At 32.3% G+C, this 25,716-nt stretch overlaps 1 protein-coding gene across 5 annotated transcripts in view; it reads right to left on the bottom strand.

The window, feature by feature from the left end:
* Positions 1–25,716, bottom strand: part of LOC115876227 (TOX high mobility group box family member 3-like) — a 348,643-nt gene that overhangs the window by 112,236 nt on the left and 210,691 nt on the right. The window contains exon 3 of one of the 5 annotated variants that reach the window (XM_030891931.1): positions 21,979–22,048. The exons of the other annotated variants lie outside the window; for them this stretch is intronic. The gene's annotated coding sequence lies outside the window, so the exon portion shown is untranslated. The remainder of the gene's footprint in view (positions 1–21,978; positions 22,049–25,716) is intronic. 5 annotated transcript variants of the gene reach the window in all.

The raw sequence follows: 25,716 nt of genomic DNA, 5'->3' as shown, positions 1-25,716 counted from the left end.
AATCTGTCCCGTCTTCTTGGTTAACTGAGTATTACGACGGTTTTAGATAGTGGCGATATTTGTTGGTTAACATTTAACGTTACAAATTAAAATTTGTTTGTTAACATTTAACGTTACTGGTTTGCGCAAACCAGTTTGCGCAAATTATCTGAGAGTCTAAACAGCTCTTAAGACATTATACACTAAATGTATTTAGAATTTCATGTAGAATACAGAAGTTCATGATAGTCAAAAATCAAAAATTATATAGGGTTGATCTGTTTAAAATAAGCAAATTGGTATCTAAATATATTCAGAAATTAACTTTAAAAATTAACTTTTTAAATTAAGTTTAAATATTTAAATTTCCATCTTAAGGTTGATTCTCACTATACCTTCCATATCAGCTCCCTTCCATTTACATAAAATATATCATGTAAATGAATAGGACAATGCACACTATCCGTTCCGTTTTCCTTCCGTTCCATATCCTTTCCTTCCGTACATTTTTTTGGCGGACGGACTGAAGGAATTTCATCAGGACTATCGGAAGCAGCGTTGTCAAGTTCTTACTTTTGTACCAGCTCTGTTAACATTTTTCTGATATTTATTTATTCTTTTATCTCTTAATTAAATCTATTACCTTTTTCAAAAGATTCAAATTTTTAAAATAAAACTTTCCTAATTATATAAATAAAATATACAATACAATAAAAAGTATGGAACTGATAGCTTACGTAGAGCGTCAATACAATAAAAAATATGGAACAGATATAGAATGGATATGGAGTGGAAACGGAAGGTATAGTGAGAATCAACCTTAAATTAGATCAAAAAAACTTTTATGAACTAGTTGCGTGAAAAGTCCTGTATATGTATCTCTAAAGTAGATTACTCGGATTAGTAGTTATCAATAGATTTACACAAAAATTACAAAGTTAAATATGCACACCATTACACAATCCAAAGGTGTATAATATTTTTTATTATTATATCATAATCAATCAAGTATATCATAATCAATCTCAATAATAAAAAAGTTATATTACCCTGATAGTGGAAGAAAAAAAACTTTAAACTATTTCATTTTGAAACGGATATGAGAAATTTAAATAACTGAAATATATGAATTGCTTCAGATCAAATGCATAGATAACCTACTTAATTTTAATGGAGGACATCTATTTCTGATTTAGATTTCAAAACTTTGAACAGAAAATTTATTTCAGTACTTATAGCATTCCACGTAAAAAAAACGTAAAAAAGAAAAAAACATATTTTCTTAGAAGGATTATACAAGAGTTTTTGTCTATTAAGATATTTCATGTCGTGCTTATAGTAGTAAGAATAGTAAGTCTACACGAATCATATCAACCTTCATTCCGAACTTCGCAATTAGTGGAATAAATTAGTGGTTTCAATTACAGTATAAATTATACTGTTTGGTTTACGATAATTCGCAATATCTAAAAAACACAATTAAAATTAATAGAATATCCTAGCAACCGCTTGCGGTAATGAGTTGTATCCATAGAAAAAGCCTAATATTTAGCTTATAAAACAATAAACTTATGATTTCTAACCACATTTTCTCTTGACCGATGATAATCAAAATCCAAAATGACATTCCTCGCACATTTTGAAGTATAATTAGTGGAAAAGTTAAAAGTTTGTTAACTTTTTCCACTAATTGAAAATTCCTACCACTAATTTTGACGCTCTGAATGCTCACATTCAAATTAGAGAAACAAACTTCTACGCTAATTGAAACCACTAATTTATTCCACTAATTGCGAGGTTCTGAATGAAGCTTTACATTCAAATTAAAGGAACAAACTTCTACTAATTGAAATCAGTAATTTATTCCATTTTCCGAGGTTCTGAATGAAGCTTAATAATTGAAGCCACTAATTTAATCCACTAATTTCTAGGTTTTGTATGAGGCTTAATAGTACGAGAGCTAGCAACGTCGGAAAAACAAGTATTTTATGACGTCTGGGTCTTTTATATATCTTTTACTATGCTCTCTAGAACCGCATGCGGCCCGTCTGGCTGCAGGTAAACGTTGCGTTCTCTACTGCGCATTGAAAGAAGATCCTATATTTTTATTAGTCCTTTAAATTCTAGTATTGAATATTAATCGAACATGTCTCCATAGCGCAGTGCATAGAGTTTCCGACCACGAACCGATGATTCAGAGTTCGAATCCGGGTCAGGGCAAGGACTTTTTTATTTTATTTTCGTTTATATTCTGATAGTAAAGTATTAAATACTTGTTTTTTTTAATTACCAGAATTATTTAATACTTTACTATCAGAATATAAACGAAAATAAAAAAAAGTCGTTGACCTGACCCGGATTCGAACTCTGAATCTTCGGTTCGTGGTCGGAAACTCTACGCACTGCGCTATGGAGACATATTCGATTTATATTCAATATCTTCTTTCGATGCGCAGTAGTGAACGCAACGGGCATCGGCAGCCAGACGGGCCGTATGCTGTTCCAGAGAGCATAGTAAAAGATATATCAAAGAGACAGACGTCTTAAAATACTTTCTCAGAAACGTTGCTAGCTCTTAGACTATAGGGCAGTGTTCGCTATAGAACACACTCTGTAAGTGAATATACAGAGTGTGTTCTGGGTGGTTGGGTTGGGTCTAAGTATACTAAGGGTCGGCATTTCTGGTCTTGGGTGCCGGTTTTCATGTGTACGAAGAGTACGGTCAACACGCTTAGTAAAATAAGATGTACTGAATAAAGACAGAAGGTGAGTATTTTCCCAAGCGCATGGAATCTAGCGTCAGATTAAGCAGTTATGTAATAAATGTTTCGTATTTTTGCTCACTCCGACTTACTAGATTGCCATAACGACTCACTCCTATACATGTAAACGCCGACCCAAAGGTTTGCCAGCGGGGTATATCGATTATTATTGAATAAAAAGACGAAGGAGCCAAATGCTATTTCTATATTCATACTTTAAAGACAGAAGCTATGTCATACTTTTAAGTTTCGTGAGACTCTATATATTATTTTTCGATTATTTTATAATGGATTTTATTAAGAATGCATAAATCTAGACGTCATTTGACGCCATTTTTTTCGATGTATGATATATGTAACATAATAAACGTGAAGTAGGTAAATTTTAAAATTAAAATAAAATTTTATGTACGTAATAAAACATTAAAATCAAAGGTAAAATTACCGTTAATCCGTCTCTGTCTATTAATAACGTGTTATGGATCCCGGCCATTGTTTCTTCATAGTAAATGTAAAGAAAACAAAAGCACATGAAAAGACCTCTTAAATCACTGTATAGCGCTGGTCTACTTAGTGTCAATCATCCGTTCCGTAATATGACAGCAGACAAGGGGAAACCAAACTGGAATAATGTTGTACAATTTGATAGTCATACAAACCCTTACGGGGACGATTTATTGTGATGTTTTCTATTTTGGTACAGAATGTAATGTTATTACAGGAATGGACTGAGATAAATTGCAATATACAGGGTGCTACAAATTCGAGGTATTGGTATCCCGGCAACCGTAATAGATACGAACACATGGTTAAATTGGGGCAATGTTGCGCTTTAGGATGTTCACCAAGATACAATCAAAAAAGTTTTAAAAATTTCAAGGATTGCTGAGTTTTTAGGAAAAAATTAATTTTTTTGAAAATCAATTTTATTTTTTCCTTTTGATAAATTTTAGAAATTCAAAAAACGAATTGCACATTCTCGTAGCCATTTTATTAGGGCTATCTGAGAGTATTTTTAGATTTTCAAATTAGCTGATAATTTGTGAGATACAGAGGCCAACTTAATTTTTTTAAATACGGACCTACCTTTTTTTATTTCAGATTTTGAAAGAATTCGGTCTCCTGAGTACAATGATATGCCACACTTAATATTTTTTTTGTTTTGACATTTGAACACAATTTATTTAAACTAATTTCAAGTCCGGCTCTATTTTTTTTTAATATTTATTCATCGTTACAATATTGATTAGCATTCAAACTTAACAATAACGTGGGGTAAAACCTTGAATACGGAAAATAATTAATAATATTAATATAAACAATCAAATCATTTTCCCGCGAAGATGGACTGGAAATGGTAGAGCAGTATAATGTATGTCCGTAGAGCAGTAGTAATGTCCAGGGCTAAGGGGCTACATTACTTGACGTCATTTGTAAAAGTGAAATCAATAATTCATCTCAACATTTACAATAAAGAGTACAAAATGTATTCGGAAGTATAAGAAGAAAGTTCAAAGAACTATAAATAAAATTGAACAAAAAATAAATTTGCTCAATAGGGAGGGTGGTAACCCTTTCTAATATACAGAGTGAGTTTCCTACTATGTTCTCTATGGGTATCTCGGAAACTACTGGAGATAGAGAGTCAGTTAAATGGGGAAAGAATTGCAGTTTTATGGGGTCATAAATATGCGCCTTTCAGATTAGTTTACAACAGAACTTATGAATTGAGAGAAGCACTCGAAGACCGGTCGTTCTGTGAGAATAGCTAGAAATTCAGTTTTAAAAAGATGTATTTATGTACTCAAAACAATTGCGGTTTTTTGAAAAATTTCTAAAATAACTTATAGTGATATTATTTTTTTAAGTTTTAGTTTGTGTAATGCAAATTGTAAAGAGCCGTTTAATAATATATTTTGTCTTTTTATAAGTAATAAATCATAACAAAATTAGAACATCATTGAAAACCGTTCTCTAAAAAAACGTAAATAATTTTCACCGGTCAACGTATCCTCGAAACTGTATGGCCAAGAAAAGTTGAACCAATAATCCTACACGCTTTTCTTCATTTAAAAATTTTTATTTACAATTTTTGTTTATTTTAATTTACAAAGATTGGATGTTACAATTTCACATTTCTGAGAGCAACGACGATTCAACTTGTTTCCATGGCTAACTAAGTGAAATTAGTCAAGAAAGATAAAAATTGACTATAACTCAGTAATTTTGTGAAAGAAACATATTATAGCTTATATCGCTGAAAAGTCATGGCTAACTATGGTTTCCATTAAAAAAAACATATGTTTGTGTCATAAGTCAAAAATGACAGGCTTTAGAAAAAATCGGAGAACTCAAACTCATTAGGAATGTGATTATCTACAACTTTTATCTGAACACTTTTTGTCTAAAATAGATTATAATGGAATTAGGGACAATTTTTAAAATAGCCAAAATTTAATTTTTTCCAAATATCTAGTAAGCCATGAACTTTTTCAAAAATCTGAAAGGCGCATATTTATGACCCCACAAAACTGCAATTCTTTCCCCATTTAACCGACTCTCTATCGCCAGTAGTTTCCGAGATGCCCATAGAGAACATCGTAGGAAACTCACCCTGTATAGTAATTCAAAATAATATTAAAGAAGTTGGACTAGCAATAATTCATAAACTTTGAGTTATCGTATAAAATCAGATAATATTATCAAATGGATTAATTCTAGTTTTCTACAAACTTGTGTTTTCGGCTTTCGTTATAACCTAAATATCAACTTTAAAAATGTTCAATTCATGATTTTACTATTGCTTTTATTTAAAATCATGTTTTTGTCAATTTTACACATTTTTATTTTTTATCTCAAAAACTATGAGAGGTAGGTATAGGTTAATATAATAAAAAAAATGAGATATGAGAGTATTTTACAAAAATGTAATAATATACTGGGTGTTCCATTTAAAATAACAAAGATGCTACCACTTTGCAAATGATCCGGTAACACTGTAACGCTGATAATATTTAGATAGATGGGGCAGGTGCCTTTATGTAAAAATCCAAATTTTTAAAACAATCCAACACCGGTCTTTCTTTACCATCGCCGGAGAGTTAGTTACCGGCAGCGGGTACCAACTTTTAATCCATAAGAATATTTCGAGATTTTTAATTTTTTTCTTCCATTATAAACTAATTAAAATTCGAAATTTGAAGTTTGTGACACATCTAGTACCTTAGAATTTTGATGATCTGTCAGTGAGTCAATGTCGAAATTAAAGAAATTTGACAATCGATAATTCATAAACTATGAGGTATAATTACTAGATATTTTAGTAACCTAGCTAGCCATAGTATGTCTTCAAGTGTAGTGAAAATTAATATTCTTGCTTTATCCACAACGACGTTACAGGCTGCTCAAAAGTGCCGCTAATAACTTCAAGAAAAGAATGCAGATTATCAGAATTAAATTTAAAAGACTTAGCACAAGCACTTAAAATTTATTTCAATTGTCGAAAAAAGTGTTACATTACCAATAATTACGACTTTTATTTTGATTTAAGCCATCAAAAATATTTAGGTGGTGAATATTTTTCCAAATATTAAAATTCTTCCTGACAATTCGAAATAACAAGAAAAATAAAAAGCTTTTAACATTAAAATTTATACTCCGAACGTGCAATAATATTGTCCCATAAATTATTCGTATTTTTCCGTTTTCATATTGTATTTCCATAAATATTTAAATTAGAGTTATCTTAAAAATCAGCAATTTTGCATTTAATCTCGATTCGACGCAGAGTCGTTTAAAATGAATGCATGCAAATTGTATTTACTGATAATTTATTCATTATTTTTTATAATATTAAATTTAATATATTTATTAGGGCAAAACTAATTTAAATGTTTCCAATAAAAAGCTTGATATATGTACCTCATTAAATATTTAATAGGGTAGATATAAAATTGACTTTTTAAATTTTAAATATAAATTGCATGAAGTGGCATATACATATACTGTTTTTTAAATAAAATTTTATCTGTTAACAATTGAAAATATTTTTGTTTTGAGAAGAACACTTTTACTAGAAGTCCTAAACTTACTTAGTTTACAATACTAGAGTTCTAGAAAAATATCTGGGTATTTTGTCACACATGACAGCGACGTTGTCTCTGTCATTTAAAAAGTCAAAGATAAATTGTGTTTTTGGATGTCTTCTGTTGAAATCTTCCCAGACTCATTGGATACACTTTATTTGATAAAAGCCTATTAGTTCATTGGTGAAATAATAGTGTTTTTAAAAAATAAAGTGTTTTAATTGGTGTTGCCGTTCATACCACCTAACTGGGTTATTCAACAAAGTTGAAGATTCTTTTCTTTGTAATGCACTGCACACCCATACACACACAATATAAATCCAAGAAAGGCATTAGAATATGCAAAACAGGCACAATTTAATTAAATAACACGGAAATTTCATTAAAGTTTTATTTGGAGAAGCCGCGAAGCGTTAGAGAACGTGTATGTGTGTGTGTGTGAGGGAGAGAGATGGAGATAGTAAGAGCGAAGTCGGAGACTTTGCTATAATACCAGATTCTTTGGCGTACAATTCGAAGCATTCAAATTTCCATATCGATTGCATAACATTGAGGGTGGAAATTCTATTAGTCAGTAGCGGCACAAAAAGTCTTCAAACATTACAGCTGGGGGTTGGTATTTACCCACTAGCGTGTACCAGCGACTTCGTTCGCGTCGTCTTAATCATTTGTAATGGTGATGATAAAGCAAAGCAAGAATTTCCATTAACATACAAACTGGATAAAATTTTCTCACACTTATGTAAGCAGCTTATCGAACCTCTACACCCTGAATCGTGGTTACTCAATGGTCATATTTTATGAAACACCCTGTATACATTTTTAAAAAATCTTAAAATATGTAAAACAACAAAATAAAATATACGTGTTAAGAGTTTTCCGAAAAACTCACCGGTTTTTAAATAAAAAATATTCTAATATTTGAGCGGTGGTTTCACCCCCTTAGAATTCGAGTTTCGAAAAATCCCTTCTTATCGAACCTCTACACCCTAAAGTCAATCCGTTTTCCAAAAATCAGCTTTTTACGTCAAGCGCTTTAAGCAGGATCGTGATTAATCAATGACCAGGATTTTTCGAAACACCCTGCATACATTTTTAAAAAAAATTAAAATATGTAAAAAAACAAAATAAAATATACGTGTTTAAGCGTTTTTTCGGAAACTTGGCCGTTTTTTAAATAAAAAATATTGTAATATTTGAGGGCTGGTTTCACCCCCTTGGAACTGGAATTTCGAAAAATCCCTTCTTATCAAATCTCGAGCAGGATCGTGATTCATCAGTGAGTCAGTCATTTAAGGATTTTATATTAGTATAGATTAACCTTATAATTATAGAAGGTGGGGGTTTGAAAAATACACAGCCAGATTTCAGTGGGGTCCTATTTTTATTTTAGTGCCTATTGCTTTTGTTTCGGTAATGAATTGTTACGCTTGGTTGAGTTTGACTCGCTTGGCTTGTTTTTCCACGCCTAATCGGTAGCAACTAAGCGCTTTTATAAACGCTCTATTTGTAGATATTAGTTTAGTTTTAATCATCTGCTGATGATGGAAACATGGTTAGCAAAACATGCGTCCAGTGCAAAAGTAAAGTGTATTATGGTGAATTAGTGTTTTATTTTGCTGTTGTAACACCAAAGGTTCCAACTTTCAACTGTAATCTAATATGATGTTTCCTAGAATGACCCAAAAAAAAATCAAATATGTTTTCTAAAATTTAAAAAATATTAGTTATATAAAGTATTATTTAATATGGGGTAGACATAAATCCAGATTTTTCATCATTATCAAAAAATACCAAAATGTTATTAAAAAAGCTGAGACTTATAGTCAAGATAGAGTTACAATCGATTTGCCAAATCCTTGTATACCTACTATCTTCCTAGACCTTTGTCATGATATAACTTTACCTTTGATATACTCTCTATTTTGAGGGGTAATTTCAGATACCCCACTTAGCTTAACTATACTTACAGCAATAATTCATTACTAGTTATTTAATAAGCTATTATTAAAACAATAATTTGTTGCGCCTCTGGTGTGAAGCCCACCCCATATTCGACGGACTAGCCCCCACCTTCTCCTCTACGAACCCCCAAAACAAACCCAACAACTTCATTCTTAATGAGATTTTGCCCGGATCCATAAATTTTAGCCTATAGCTCATTCCACAACATTAATTTCATTGCTAAATACTCGCTATAAATTATAATATAATGAACAGACTAAATTGGGGATATAAATAAATAGTTTAATTAAAGCTGCGGGTATTTATTTTTTGCACGCCACTGCCACCACCGTGATTGCAATTCGTTTGAAGAGGTCGTTCAACGAATAGGGGTATTTTTCAGTTGGAATTATGCCACTACAGTTTTGTATTGAAATGATGTAATATTAATATAAAAAAGCTGGATAACTGATTGCCTGTTGGAAATTTGAATTCACTTACTATATTTTTAGAAAATATTAGCACAAAATAACCTATGCTAACAACAGATTATATCGCCACTGAAATGCAAGACTAAGAAATAATCATTATACTGAATGGTTTTTGAAATTTAACCATTTTTATACTAAATTTTATAGAAGTGAAGAGCGGTTTTTTAACTTTTTAGAGCAAAAAAAATAATAAGGTATAGACATTTTTTATTTAGAGTAAAATAAGCATTGCTTCTTGGTACATATAGGATAGGGTGAGCCAAAACTATATTAAATATTTTTCTACTATTTCAAATAATACATCGTAAACTGTTAATAAATTTTTCAGATGACAAAATTAAAGATTTGGTATAGGCTTCAAAAGTGGCTCACCAATATAACTTTTTTATTCTTTCAGATAACAAAACGAGACTTGGTAAATTAGTATATGACATAAATTAGGGTTGATTGACGTATTCAATTGTTTTTGATCACCTTCTGTTTCGCCGGAAATTACTACAACTCTTGATTTTTAAATGGCACCCTCGGTATATTTTTACTTTAATCTATAGAAAATGACACTCTGAATAGAACGACATATGATAAGTCAACTTTTGACATGTTCGCTTAAAAATAAAAGGTATTTTAAATTTCAATCTAGTGTCATTACCTTAAGTGGCGTTAAAAACACTATTTTTTAATCAAGGAGCCTTAGAAAAATAGATTTGATCATCTAATGTTTTTGTGTCTTGTCCTGGCAGATTAAAAGATGCCCAAATCGTATTTTTAATCATATCTTAATTTTTTGAAATGGAACAAGGGTGGCTCATTAGCATATTTAGAAAACGCATTTTTCTACGAATAATTTGGTACCACACACTTGGTATTTCGAGTCAAATTGTCAATATGAACCGCATGTTATAATTTCAAAAAATAAACCATATGCGAAAATGTCAGAAGTTGACATATGATATGTCATTCTATTGAGAGTCTCATTTTCTATCGAATAAAGTAAAAAAATACGGGGGGTGTAATTTAAAAATCAAAAGTTGTAGTCATTTCCGGTGAAACAGGAAGTGACCAAAAAAAATTGAATACGTCAAGCTATCTTAATTTACGTCATATACTAAAATACCAAATTTCGTTTTGTTATCTGAAAAAAATAAAAAAGTTATAGGAGTGAGCCACATTTGAGACGCACCCGGTACAACATAGAGTGTGATCTTCAAATCTTAAAATATTTCAACAATTTTTTTACATACATAAGTACCTCTTATACTATCGTGTTTTGGTTTCTAAATAAAACACTTTTCAATTATAGTTTTTTGTCCGAAAACAGAAATTAAAAATAAAAAGAAAACCGAGAAATATTTTCCAGGAACTCCAACCCCGCCGTTCGCATACTGGAATACGTTCTAATTCAATTTTCCTCCCGTCATCGATAACGTTGACTTACGAGCTCTGGCCCATCCTCGTCCATTATAAAACACACAATTTCCCATAACATTTAATTTCGATCAGCCATCAATAAACAATCGGCTTCGTACGAATGCGCTGGACATCGGGTCCTTGTCCATTTATTAAACATACCTGCGAGAGAGTACATGTACACACGGACACACATTCGCACAGGATATTCAATATTTCCCTATAAATCGTCTTTGTACGGTTTTGATTCATCGTCGCAGACGGCTCTGACGGGCAAATGTCAATCGCGGCAGCGCCCTTTTGTTTTTCCTGTCGTCTTTGATATGGACGAATCTCTGATTATACCATTAGTGGGTTTTCCGATTTTGTGGAACATTATAGGTCGAACATTCATTAATAAGTGTTGAAATTCAACATTTTTTTACTATATGACATAAATTAGGATTGATTGACGTATTCAATTGTTTTTAGCCATTTCCTGTTTTACCGGAAATGACTACAATTTTTATTTTTAAATGGCACCCTAGGTATTTTTTTAGTTTATTCGATAGAAAATGACATTATGGATAGAATAGCATATGTATCATATGTCAACTTTTGACATTTTCGCTTAATAAAAATTCGTATTTTAAATTTCAATCTAGAGTATACTATAGCTATGTTAAAAAAACTAATTTTTAATCAAGGAGCCTTGGAAAAATAGATTTGATAGTGTAATGTTTTTAGTGTCATATCCTAACCGGTTAAAAGATGCCCCGAGGGGTGTCTCACTCGGGTAAAAAATGTACACGTACTGCCAAAATATCCTTCCACTGCTAAGCGACTGCCAATGACTATGAAGAAGACTGCCTATGACTGCCATGTAATTATTAAAGGCGACTGCCATAAGACTGCCAATAACTGCCAGCGACTGCCAAGAAAATGTACATGTAATTCCAATAGCGAGACACCCCTCGAGATGCCCAAATCGTATTTTTAATCATATCTATTTTTTTTTCAAATGGAACGAGGGTGGCTCATCAGAATATCTGGACAAAGCATATTTTACGAATAATTTGATACCACACATTGGGTATTTCAGTCAAATTTTTGTTATGACCCGCCATGTTATAATTTCAAATAAACCATAGGCGCAAATGTCAAAAGTTGACATGTGATATATCATTCTATTCAAATTCTCATTTTCTATCGAATAAAGTAAAAAAATACCGAGGCTGCCATTTAAAAATCAAAAGTTGTAGTCATTTCCGGTGAAACAGGAAGTGACCGAAAACAATTGAATACGTCAATCAGTCCTAATTTATGTCATATACTAAAATACAAAATTTCGTTTTTTTAACTGAATAAGTAAAAAAGATATAAGGGTGAGCCACATTTGAGACGCACCCGGTATACCTAATGAAAATGATACACTGATACATATATTATGTATGCACAGTATCAGTCATTTTTACAGAGTGGCGATTAAAAATGTCTGGACCTAGCCACACGTTGTTGTACATATATCATCTATCTTCTGTGGTCTAATAGTGCTTCGCAGTCACAAGTAATGTGCCTTGTTTTTGAATGTTTTATCCAGAGTGTACAGTGAAATCTTCACTAAACAGATACCTTTTGATCTTCTCACCTGAACATACTGAGTAAGAAGATTTCTTATGGTACGCTGCTGACGTGTTTGGTTGACCAATGGATTCTTCTGTTGCAAGAATTATGAAGAGTATGCGTTTAGTCAAATCAAATAAGCATAGCGGCTATTCTAAATTGTAAACACCGACATATTGGAAGGAATTAGTAAGAAAGGCTGCCCATCACTATTTTAAATCCGTTTTTGTTGCCACCATACCTCTCTGTTAAGAAGACAAGAAAAAGAAGAGGATGACGAATAAATATGTTTTGCTGTATTACGGGTTTATCAATCTCTATCAGGTGCAATCTGTGATCGTCTATGATCGTCTAGGATCTAGTGTTTAACGCGGCTTCTTTCGAGTTTACTATTCAAAAATCTATAATAATGTAGAAATTTAAATGATAAAATTTAACTTAAACTCGAAAGTCAACGTTACAATTATTGTAACTAACACTATAGTTACTAAACCAAGGTCGCCGAGGATCTTTTATTTGCTTAAAAATTGCCAAGAAACATAATCTTACATTATGAATGGGAAATAGTGTAGATAATATCACAACCTAAATAATTACAACCTACATTTATGTTAACCCTTAACGATACCAGATCGTCGGATAAAGAAGGACATCGTACATAAAATAGCGCGCGGTCGTCGCATAAAGAAAGAAAAAGCAAAGTTAATTAATGCAAAGTAGCGACCCTAAAAGGTCGTCGCAACAGGACAATTTGACACCTGTTATGCTCTTTCTCTCTTTCTCGGCCGTGCTCTTACTTCGAGAGCGACTGCCTTAATGGTGAACAAGCGGCAAACAGGTCGAGAAAGGTCCAGCACGGCCCCGTACAATGGGAAATAAACTCCCTCACGTCGACCGACGCGAATGTTTGGACTCGGACGCGGTAAATATTTTAACTGGCTTGTTTAATTGGCTGCTGGCTGCCACTTGATGAAGCTATTTTTCTCGCTTTCGATCTCGTTTAATGAAATTTAGCGCGTTAATTTTGTTCAAGTAACTCTAGGGGCTATTATAATAATAATTAGTCAGTGAAAAGTCATACAAGTCTACCAAAACAATACACTAAAATACCTATTTAAACTCCAGACGCACGTTTAGCTAAACATAAGGCAGCAAAAAGGAGACGTTAACTGAAATCTTTACTTTACTTTGGAGTTACTATTATTAATATTTCCTAGAGGAAGATCGAGAGGTTGATGGTAGCTTTTGAAATGTGGTTATTTCCTCGGATGTTGAAGATATCTTGGACGAAGCACATGTCAAATAACTCCGTGTTACATCGAAAATGAGCATATACTTTGGTCATATTCTCAGGAACGACAAAGGCGAAATTGAGCGGAAGCGAGGTCCATGCAGAAGACAAATGTCGTGGATGACAAATATAAGGGATTGGACAGGAATGAATGTTCAAACACTCGTCAGAACAGCAGAAAGACGAGATGAATTCACTGTAGTTATCGCCAATCTTCGCTGAGAAGAGGCACCTCTCAAGAAGAAGAAGATAGCTCCTAGGTTTGAATAATCTGATTTGTATCTGATATCTGTATGATTGGTATAATAAAAGGGGTTGCGTTCCGAAAGAACTACATCACATACTAGCCTTGCATTACTTCTTCCTTGGGTAGAAGCGCTTCTTCATTATTTTATACACTTCTTAAGTGCCTTTGGTGTTACATGGTGTTTTATAACTCATTTGAGAGACCAGATCCATTGATCTCCAGCCCTATTGTGAAGTTGAAGTCGTGATGAGTGAGACTAGTTTAGATCTTTATGAAAGCAGAAAAAGCCAAAGTTTGTACAAGACCAAGGCCTAGAGATTGATCTGCAAGATCAAGTCCAAGACCGACTAGTGCAAGACTTCCGATAGACCAAGGCCAAACATGGAAGATTCTTGCGATTGCGATCTAGCATTATTTACGTTCCCCGGCCCTATTGCGAAGGTGAAGTAGATGACCAAGACTAGTTTTAGATCTTGTTCTTGCACAAAAAAAACAAAACTTGCAAGGCCAAGGCCAAGGCTAAAAAAGTTTATAAAAGGATCCTTCACGCAACGATATCTGAGATATTTGAACTGTACAATTCTTCGCTTGAGTCCAAATCTCAACGTGCAGTGGTGGTTTCAATAAAGAAAGATGAGATCTGCGATATTTAAACATGCTGAACATTTTTTACTGCATAGGCCACAGATTTGGCGGGAACTGTACTAGACCGACGAAATTATCTATTACAAAATCTGAACGTGTCGTTATCGATTTGGTCTTAAGATCTGAAGAACTGTGCGATCTGGCATGTAGATCAAATCGTTGCGGGTAGGTCACCTTTAAGGGAGTCTTGGTCTATGTCTTGCATTTGGACATCACTAAGGTGAAGCGGTGGAAAAAATTCATTTTGAAAAATGTCTATACCTATGTGGCGAATTCATCTCTCAAAAAAAATACTATTTTTGCCTGTATTTTGCCAGTGCAAGAAAATCTACAAAATAAAATAGTTATTTATTGTAAACTCTCCGCGTTAATCCAACGGAGACTAATTGTCAGCAGTTAAGTTTACTGATAAACAAATTTGCCTAACGAACAAAAAAAAGCTTGTCTTTTCGGAAAGGTTTTTGTAGACGTATCTGTTTAAAAAAAACTAAAAAAATCTGTTCTCGAATAGTTGCATTTACTTAAATATTTTAAATATATTTTTGTTCTTTATTCTTTGTATTTTTTGCTTCCGACGACGGAAAGAGATAAACTTTCCGAAACGTTAAGCATTTTTTTGTTCATTAGGCAAATTTGTTTATCAGTAAACTTAACTGCTGACAATTAGTCTTCGTTGTAACGCCAGCAGTGTTTACAAAAAATAACTATTTTATTTTGTAGATTTTCTTTCAGTGACGAAATACCCATATAGGTTTTTTTTGGAGCAATTCATTTTCTTTCCTCTATTTTCGTTGTCTCCCTCTTATACAATAAAGAGTCTTCGTTTTATGTTCGACAATGAAGATCAGGATGCATTCTCATCTTTTTTTTTGTTGTCAAGGTGTTAATTTTATTATTACTGAGTGATTTTATTGTCATATTAAAAGAGGCGCCCTCGAGTGTAAAATTTGTTGAGACTTGCTACCCTGTGGTTGTATATAATAGCACCTTTGTAGTTTGTCGGACGCAGTAGTAGACTTTGCTCTCAAGTCTTAGTATTAAGGCTAGTATACAGGGTGGTCCGAATTGTATTCCGGAAACTTCCGCAGCGTATTCTGCAGATAAAAACAAGTAAAAAAGTTCGTATAAATGTATGTCCTAAAATGCTTAGTTTTGGAGATATAGGGTATATAGAAGTTTCATTGAAGTAATGCCAATATTTGGATGAAAATTGATGTCCGGAAGTTTTGTGACACGAGAAATTTTGATTTTTTTTATTGAATATACATTTTTATTACTTTTTACGTAAAAAATATCTCTTGGTAAAAATCGCTACGATCAACCGTTCTTAAGATATTTAGAATGGAAATAGTCAATACATGTCATTATTGCCAAAAAATAAGCACACGTTGAGTATTGCTATTTGGCTGACATAATATTTCTTTATTTTTTTAAATTAATCATAAATTTTCCTGCGAAAAATGATGATTAAACAATTTCTGTTGAACTTTAGGCACAAAAAGATTTCAAATTTATGATTTCAGTTTAATAACTATTTAGTCAACATGTTTAATTATGTCAGTTATGACAGGTATCGGTAATTTCGATTCCAAATATCTCAAGAACCATTACTCGTAGCGATTTTTACCAAGAGAACTTTTTTACGTAAAAAACGTCGTAAATGTATATTTTTTAACTCTCTAGTTTTATACAGGTACGGACGAAAAGTTATTACTCTTCAAACCAGTTAAAAAATATGTAGGTGGCGCGCTCTACAAGTAGGAGTCATATTGACATGGAAATCAAATTTCTCATGTCAAAACACCAATTTTCATCCAAATTTTGACGTTACTTCATAAATTGTTTGGAAAAAATAGAAATAAAAATGAAACTTCTACACCCTGTATCTCCGAAACTAAGCATTTTAGTACATACATTTATACGAATTTTTTGTCTTATTTTTATCTACAGAATATGCTGCCGAAGTTTCCGGAATACAGTTCGGACCACCCTGTATATCCAGACAACGTTCTTTTTCTATATATTTGATTTCTTGATTGATACGAAGCCAGTTTTGAAGATATTGCACTAAGTTGATGAAGCGCGAGTTGTGAGGGTATAATATTGGCTCGTGAAAATAGCAACTGTTCTAAATAGTGGAGTGACAATATAATATGACAATAATTAAAGACAAACCATGCGAATGTAATACGATGTCAATGTTGGATTGCTTAGTGGAATGTCTTCATAAATGGTAGCGTATCCTTCCTGTCTCGTTATTAATTTGGCTTCTGATCAGGTGCTCAGTCTTCCTTTTTAAAAGTGGCTCATTTTTAGGATTCGATTTATTTCTTGGACTGGACCGTAAAATTGAGGGAAAGATCGAAGGACGACGAGATGCGTACCTAAACCATTTTTCTGGATGCGGAATTTACGACAGTGGTTTGATAATAGGAGAAGCCAGTACAATTATCCTTTTCAGCCAGAGAGGAATTTCAGTTGATGGTCGCCAACCTCCGATGAGGAGAAAGCACATGAAGAAGAGAATGACTGTAAAAAGGAATGAGCATTCTGAGGCTAAAGTGAGGTGAGTCTGGTTTAAAAATGTTGTGTAGTATTAAGTAAAATGGCTGTGCCTTTCTAAGAGACAGTGTCATACTGTCAATGAGCTATAGTTACTAACTGTCAAATTTAACGAGAAAGTGATATCTTTTATGGACTTAATATGAACTTAAAACTTTTCTAATCATAATAAGATTATTTTCTTTTTAAAAAATTACATCTATATTTGATAATATTATTTAAAATATACAATTTGCAGAAAAGAAAATATATTCAAATTACTAATGGATGTTCTTCAGATTACTACATATTACCACGTGTCTTGTACATCGACATAGATAGAGGTAAAAAACAAAACACGTTTTGATATTAGACAGTGATGATAATGTATCAAAATGATGTGTCTTGTCGAGAAAAAGTCCTATTAAAAAGAAAGATTGCTTTTCAACAGATGTCTATTAAGATTGAAAATTACTCTATGTATTATCCCTTTCGAGAACCAGTTTGTAATTTAAGAAATAAGTTTTCTATTCGATATAGAGAATCTCATAAATTCAATCTTACAAATTGCTATTTCGAATGTATTTTAAAAACGACCAATAATCTCTAAAAGGTTTTCCTCTCGGTTGAAGTTACAACGAACCCAGAAGTATCAATTTTTTCGACAACTGAGACCAGCAACAACTATGATTATTTCTAATGGATAACTGGCAGGCTCACAATACAGAACGGAATTTCAATAACCAACCTGACTAGTAGCAAATTACTTTAATTTTATGTTTCCTCGTATATGTATCGACAATGTAAAATTAAGACAAAGAGTGTACAGTTATATAATTAATGAAAATTACGTGTTGTAAAATAAAGTTTAAAAAATTTATCGAATAGGTATATAGTTATTAGGTGTATGTAAATACCGTGCGGTATAGATATTTTCTAATGGTTAGTTACACGCTTCATATATTATACTAGAAGACGACTTTTTTTTTAAATAGAGTTTTAATGTATATAATACAAGAAAATATCGGTTGGATACAAGTGGTGTTTATAGAGGGTGACCCAATATTCCGCGGACGTAGAACTACTACGTATTTTTGAAATGAAAATAAGTTCATTGTGGCTCAAAAAAGTGTGAGTGGGCCTGGATGATTTTTTTTAAATGGAACACCCTGTGTATCATTGCCTTTTTGGTTTCATTTCAGATCACTTTACATAACCCTAAAATAAGAATACATATATTTCGATAGTTTCAGAGGTAATTAAAAAATAAATCAAAAATATATTTTTCAGCCCTTCTTAAAAAAATTATTAAAAATACAAGAACTGTTCTGAAATCAAAACTACATTAGGTATGTACTTTACATGGTCTGTTCTTACTTTGCTATAAATATGGTAATCGTAAATCATACAGGATGTTCAATATTCTACGCCAAACTTTTTTTTTTGGTTTTTTAATGGTATATTATTTTTTTTATTAGATAGAGAGTTAAAAATGAACATTTTTTGTATTTAGAGTATTTCAAAATTTTTAGCTTTTAATTGTGCTTAACGATTTCGCAGATACACGCAGTATTATTTCATATGGTGCTTTCAATGGTAAAATACGAAAGAAAAATCATTGAGTGACTTTGATAAAAATTTACTGTGGAAAATGCCATATGAATTAATATAATTATAATAGCTCCCGTATATAGCGTTTAACGCCTTGGGAGTAGCAAGGTACAGCTTGCCATACTAGAGCCGTTCGGTATAGAAGGAAGGTAATGTGACTAGCACTACGCTTCAACCGCTTATTATTACCTCAGGATTGTGAATCCCAAGTACTCATTTGAGGCTGAGTCGACCTAGGTACCCAAACTATTTTTATTTTAATAAAAATAGTTGGCTGATGCAATGCCAGGTGTGGGATTCGAACCCACTACCTTCAGATTGGTAGAAGAGAGCCTGTACCTCTACGCCACCGGGTACCTTCATACACCATATGAATTATAAAACCGCAAATATCTGCGAAACCGTTAAAAATTTTGAAATACTCTGAATACAACAAATGTTCATTATTTAATTCTCCGTCGACTGAAAAATAATATACCGGGTGTTCCATTTAATAAAACGAAGAAAAATTATTTTATATTTTAGAAAGTTTGGCGTAGAATTTTGAACATCCTGTATAATTTACGATTTCCATATTTATTGCAAAGTAAGAACAGACCATCTAAAGTAAATACTTAATATAGTTTTGATTTCAGAACAGTTCTTGTATTTTTAATAATTTTTTAAGAAGGGCTGATAAATATATATTTTTGATTTATTTTTTAATATCTCTGAAACTATCGAAATATATTTATTCATATCTTTCAGGGTTATGTAAAGTGATCTGAGAGAAAACCCAAAATGCAATAATATACAGGGTGTTCCATTTAAGAAAAATCATCCAGGTCCACTCACACTTTTTTGAGCCACCCTATAGAAGTTAATATATTTTCCTGAAATACATCCTGGTACATACTTTAGGTTTGCACTTAAACAAAATTCTCAAGTTTTCTATTTTAGGAGCTACAGATGCCCGACGCACTATTGCCGGACCCTGTATAATATCACTATTTAAATGAAACCCCCGACCTGGAAGATAAATTACTACATTAATATTACTTATATTTTGATAATAAAGTACAAGTCATGTAAAAATGTCTGAACTTAACGTGCCGTAACGAAAACTGCTTATTAAGTCTGGACCCTCTCTTTCAGCATGGAATTCTTTCCATCTCTCTAATTCATTTTCTTGTCAATTGCACCCAGACGGGGCCATTTTGTAATACGAATTTACTGCGCATTTTATTTCCAGTCGAGATTTTTATCCGGCCACGACAGTATTTCATATAAATGATAGTGTTTTATATAAAATTTCTCGGCTTGCAGTCAATGGTTTAATAACATTGCCCTGAGAATAATTTCGAAACGTATATTTGCCTTTTTATTGCTTGTTTAACGTTAAAAAAGAGATTTATACGCAATTAACTACAGTCGTACTCGTCAGCAATGTAACTCTTGTTGGTTGTAGATTAAAAATTAAAATTGTTTTGCTGTGCTTTGTAAAACATTCTAGACATTTTCTACAATTTCTACAATTAACAACCAATTGTCATTCTTACTTGGTCTAGTTCGGCTATAAATAATGCATTTAAGGTGTGTCTGGTTTATGTAACTAGTTAGGTATATTGTATTTAGTATTTATGTCAAATTAGATATTTAAAAACATGACTAAAATGTTAAACCTAATCATCGATTGTAAATTTAACAAACAGCACACCAAGGATTTTTTTTAAATTCTAGTCTTTTTTGTATCATCACTAGATAATGATGAATTTTACAACTTAAGCTGGGTTGACACGGTTAAAATGTACCTGGACCAAGTCTACCGGATGCTGCCATTATAAAGTATCCCTTGTGAGTATACCTTGCGCGCGTCTCATTTTTACGCTGTTTGTATGGTATCAGCCGTTTTATCCATATACATTTAACTAAATATACTCAGTGTTCCCTATTTAACCCCGTGTGCCATTTCCGTGCCGTAAATAAAAGCAGCATAACTCAGCTCCATATTAATGCTGCATATATCTATTTCACCCGGATATCGATTGAACTGCGATTGCGCCAAACTCCGATTGATTGTTGTTTTAGTTCTGTTTGGATTACTTTTTATTTGTACGCGTAAAAGAGTGATTTTGTTTAGTTTATTGTTTCCAACTATTTTTTGATACTTTTCCAACTCCATGATGATGTGTTATAAATAATAAAAATATAAATAAAATTGAAGATTAGGTGAAATGTCAGTCAACCACTTCCCTTTAAAAACACCGACCAATGAAAACTTCTTCTGGTAAGGCATGCGCAATTAAATTAATATCCGGGTGAAATAGACTTATGCAGAATTTCATATTTCTCTTTCACTGTTTGGGCAACGGCCCAGCTACGTTAAAACACCGGTTCCCATTAGAACACCGAAGTTAAGCGACGTAAGGCGATACTAGTGGATGGACGGGTGACCGGTTCGAAATTCTGTATCGTGCTGTTGTCCAAAAATCGGATATCTCGTGAGTAAGAGTCGATTTAGACACTTGCCAAGTCGGTAGGCCATTGACCATGATATGGCCGAGGACCGCGGTTCGGATTCCGCGTCAACAAAGTAGGTCCCGTCCAGATTAGCCCTGGCATCAAAAAGGAGACATTAACTGAAATCTTTACTTTACTTTCTTTTACTATTTGAGCTTCACTTTTTAGAGATTAGGCTGAATATATTTAGTTATATGTATATAGTTTTATCAAAGTCAAGTTGGACGGCTTCGTAGTATCCACGTTGGAAGGCAGGGGTGAAACTCTGTAACTAAATAACAATCAGTAGCGATGAAGAATACTGACCTTGGCCGACAAACTAAAGAGCAAGCGATAGCATTCTTCATCGCTACCGATTGCAATTTAGTTACAGAGTTCCACTCCAACCTATTTACTTTGATACAGCGTATCAGTGAGGCGCGCGCAGCATTATTATAAGTACAGTTATATTGCAGCATCCAAGTGTACTTGGTCCAAGTAACTTTGACCGAGTCATCCCCCCGTTACCAAATAGGATGATATTTGGTTGAGTATGTCTACAACGCAAAAGACATAACACTACAACAATTAGAATCTAACATTTAAATTGAAGGGTCCAGAGGAAAACATGATAAGCGCCATTTTACTAATCTTACAGGAGTATCCTGGATGGCTGGTGGTTATCAGGTTATTTCCCTGTATCGTATATTTTTTAAGCATATGTCATAGGATTTAACAGCTTATTACCCTGCAGAGTTTATACATTTTGTAGGGGCAGTTAGACCTGCTATAGCATTGTAAAACCCTAAAATAATTGAAGCTTATCATGTTTCTTCCCTGGACCCTTCAATTTTTAAAGTTTTGTTGCTGAAATACAAACAATATATTAACTTACCTGGTGCAAAAATTAAAACCGAACAACTATGGACTACGTCTTCAGAAAACGTTTTCTGAACTCGGCTTACCTAAAAACAAAAAAGAAAATGTTCAGACACTAATAACTAAAAACATATTAATTCTAATAACTAATAAAAGCAGCCAGCGAAAAAATCAAGTATAGAATTAAGGAATTATATTTAATTGTACACATAATTTCTACGTACAATTATGTTCTTTTTGCTAGAAAATACCACCTGCTTATTTAATAATAAAACTAACACTGAATTTCTTTGAAAATTACTAGTCCAGCGTATGTTATTCCGTATAATAAAGTATAATTTTACATAGGTAATTTATTTTTAATGAGCCACGTTATATCTTTATTGCTCTGAAAACTTTAAAAAATACAATACGGCGATATACCAATATAAGATAATGATTGCTCGAAGCAATTTAAAATTAATTGCGCACTTAAGTGCTTTGTTGTATCAGTTGGTGGATCGTTTATTTCATTGATTCGGTTAGATTATAAATTTAGTGCTGGAAAATCAATAAAAGTCCATTAGGTCTATAAATACTTCATCGTGATTGAGGACTAAACTACCATGAATAATTTTGTCGTCAGTTGTAATTAGAATAGTTAAATTCGGTCAGCTGTAATTAGAAATTTTACTTATTACAACTTAGGGGACAGAAAATTGTAGATTTTAGATATATTTATTAACTAGAACACTATAAAAATAGTGTCCATTTCAGTAGTCCAAAATAAGCGTTCGGCATTTAACGTTTTATGTAAAACTGGCTAGGTATTTTTACATAAATGAAGAAGGAAATTAAAGATAAAGGATTATACTAGATCCGTATTGTAGCATTTTTTTAGACATCTTTATTTTTAAGATTTTGATGGTCAAACACCGACAAAATATTCATTATGTTTGGACTAAATTATCTCGAAAATAAAGACATAATTTAAAATTCCGTTACAATACGGAAATAGATTGAAGTTTGGTGGTTACAGTGATATATAATTTATATGGTTTTGTAACAAATTGGTCGCTATTTTATGGCAAAGGCTGAAGCTCTGCAAACCTATTAATCAAGCCTTAATCAAAGCACGTGTGTTTGGAATTTTGGGTGTGGCTTAACACGACAGGATCAGGCTAAACCTTAGGCAAATTTCTGAAATATAATATGTTTTTTCTTCAGCCAGACACCCGCTTTACCCGCTTACCCCCTAAGGGCCAAAGAAGTATATTTAAATATTAAAATATGTCATTTATAATACTATTAGTAAATTAGTGAAAAATGTAAATCACCAGGAAGGGATTTTAAAGTTTTTTATTATTTTACTATTAACTAACACCTTTATTTTCTCAAGTTTTTTTTCCGTCTGTTCTTAATATAAATAGGTATATCTTCTATTTTCTTATTAAAGTAAAATGCCAGATGCATAATTAATTGTTAGTTGCTTGACAGCATAATTTCCACCTATTAATTATATTTGAGATATTCGAGGTTCAATCTTTCCGGTTTTTTATTGCATGCTGAAATATAAGCCATTAACTGGCTATTAAATATAGATATAACATTTTCGTTTAAATTATAATTTTCTCCAAGCAATATTGTAATACTTTGTATTTTAATATTATCGTTATAAATGTCAATATCGTTATTATCGCTCCTCAGTGGCATTCATAGGCCTAGGACTTGCAAAATCAGTTACAAGAATGACCACAAAACAGTGAGTAACCAACAACTCTCAAAAATTGTGGAGAAATAGAGAGAAAATTTTGAGAGAGGCGGAAAAGTTCATAGTAGAACATTCGCGATCATTTACGGCAGATCTGATTATCAAAGACAGGAAGAATGTCAAGGCTATAGTGGGTCATCTGACAGGGCATTGTAAGCTTAATAAGTATCTACATTCGATACCAATTAAACTTTTAGTTACGTAATCGAGGGCGCGATTTTTAAGTTATTCATTGTTGCCAAGCATGGAAATATTCGGCGCCGGGCTAACTAATTAGAATTTAAATTTCCCGCTGGAGATTCAGGTGGTAGCTCTGCTGTAAAATATGTCAAGTTGCCACATTTATTTATGTATTTCCTGACATTGTCATTCGTTTTGACACTTCAGTTTTGTATTACGAGTTTTTGGTTTAAATGAATCGTGTTGTGATTACTTTAAGCTTAAAAAATTTACTAGCTGACCTTGCAATCGAACATTGTCAAAAAAATCAAAAAAGTCATCGCAACTTTATTAGAATAGTTAGTTAAGGAGGTGAGTTTTGTTGATGTAAATAATAACTGTTTATATATTTATAATTAATTTATTTTTGTTTCTTAAAATATTTTGATTAAGAGAAAATACGTAAAAGTGGGTAACGCTGTACCGGTCAAGTTTAATCATTTGACTAAAAGTTTATTTGATATGAACTATATACAGCTGATGGGATTGACGAACGAATAAGTCATGATGCAGATTTTGTCTATCGAAAGAAGACACAACAGAGCACATTTTATGTTGTGAGTAAGTGAGGCAGCCTGGGAAATGTGTGATTTTTTGGATTATTGGACATTTCAAAAAGGATAGGATTGGATAATGTAACTTAGAGATTAGAAGATGACCACAATACGCCTGGAAAGGTCACAGTGTCCAACAAATGTCACACTCCCAAACAAAACCAGACCGATAGTCACTTCAAAAATGTAATCTATTCTTATTAATGCCTTATGACTATATGAATCTAAGGAAAATTATAAGAATAAAAAATAATTATTTCATAAAAACCTTTTTTTTTTTCATAGCAAGTGTTAAAATAAAATTGTCAAAAATCAAAAAATCTATCAAAAATAGTAGATAAAATTTTACTTTAACCGCAAGGGTAGATTAAATGATACTTTAACAGCGAGGATAGGTTAAAAAGTTCTATTCTCGCACGTTTTTTAATTGCTCCCATTTTTGAAAATGTTTCTATTTCTTTGCATAAGTTATTCAGCCTGAATATCTGTTGGTAATTTACTTATTTCGTTTTGAGCCATTTCTGGCTCCAATTCAATCAGCAATCGACACGAAAGAGAATTAAAAAATATTGACTCAAAAGTGACAACTAAAGAGACAGCTTTATTTATTAGTCAAATTACATAGAAACCAACCCAATCCAGCACAATATTTTTTCTACTCGTAATAAATTCCTTGAAATAATAATTTCTGAATATTTTTTATATCATTTACCCTGAGTAATTTATACGTATCCATAGCTACACAATTTATACAGGGGGTAGTAGTTATTCAAATGTTAGATTTTACCACAATAATTGCGTTAATTGCATTAAGAAATATCTTAGTCTTAGTAACTTGAGGATACCTAATTTATTTTTATAATAGCTTTGGTAATAAATGACGTCCATAAACTGTAAGTTTGTAATAACATCCCACGAACCATGATAAACCAATTGTCTGGAGAATATTTTTCGAAATTTAACCTAAACATCTAAACTTTCATAATTACAGTTTTCGAAGACGATTTTCGTTAAATCCAAAGTTGCATTAACTGCTGAACAAACTCAGAACTGCTGCATCTAACTTTGTGCAAGTTGGGTTATTTAATAAAGTTTACGTAATGTAGGTAACTTGTTACAACTCTAAATCGTAGAGGATTAGACAGAATATTGTACAAATACAAAACTAGCTCGAGTTAATACGTAATTTAATAAGCCCCAGATTTCCAAGTAGATATATTAATTCTAATTA

This window comes from Sitophilus oryzae, unplaced genomic scaffold (genome assembly GCF_002938485.1).
Source record: "Sitophilus oryzae breed Bouriz unplaced genomic scaffold, Soryzae_2.0 scaffold_1429_pilon_pilon, whole genome shotgun sequence".
NCBI lineage: Eukaryota > Metazoa > Arthropoda > Insecta > Coleoptera > Curculionidae > Sitophilus > Sitophilus oryzae.
The sequence above is the reverse complement of the archived record's forward strand: the minus strand, read 5'-3'. Positions and strand labels throughout refer to the sequence as shown.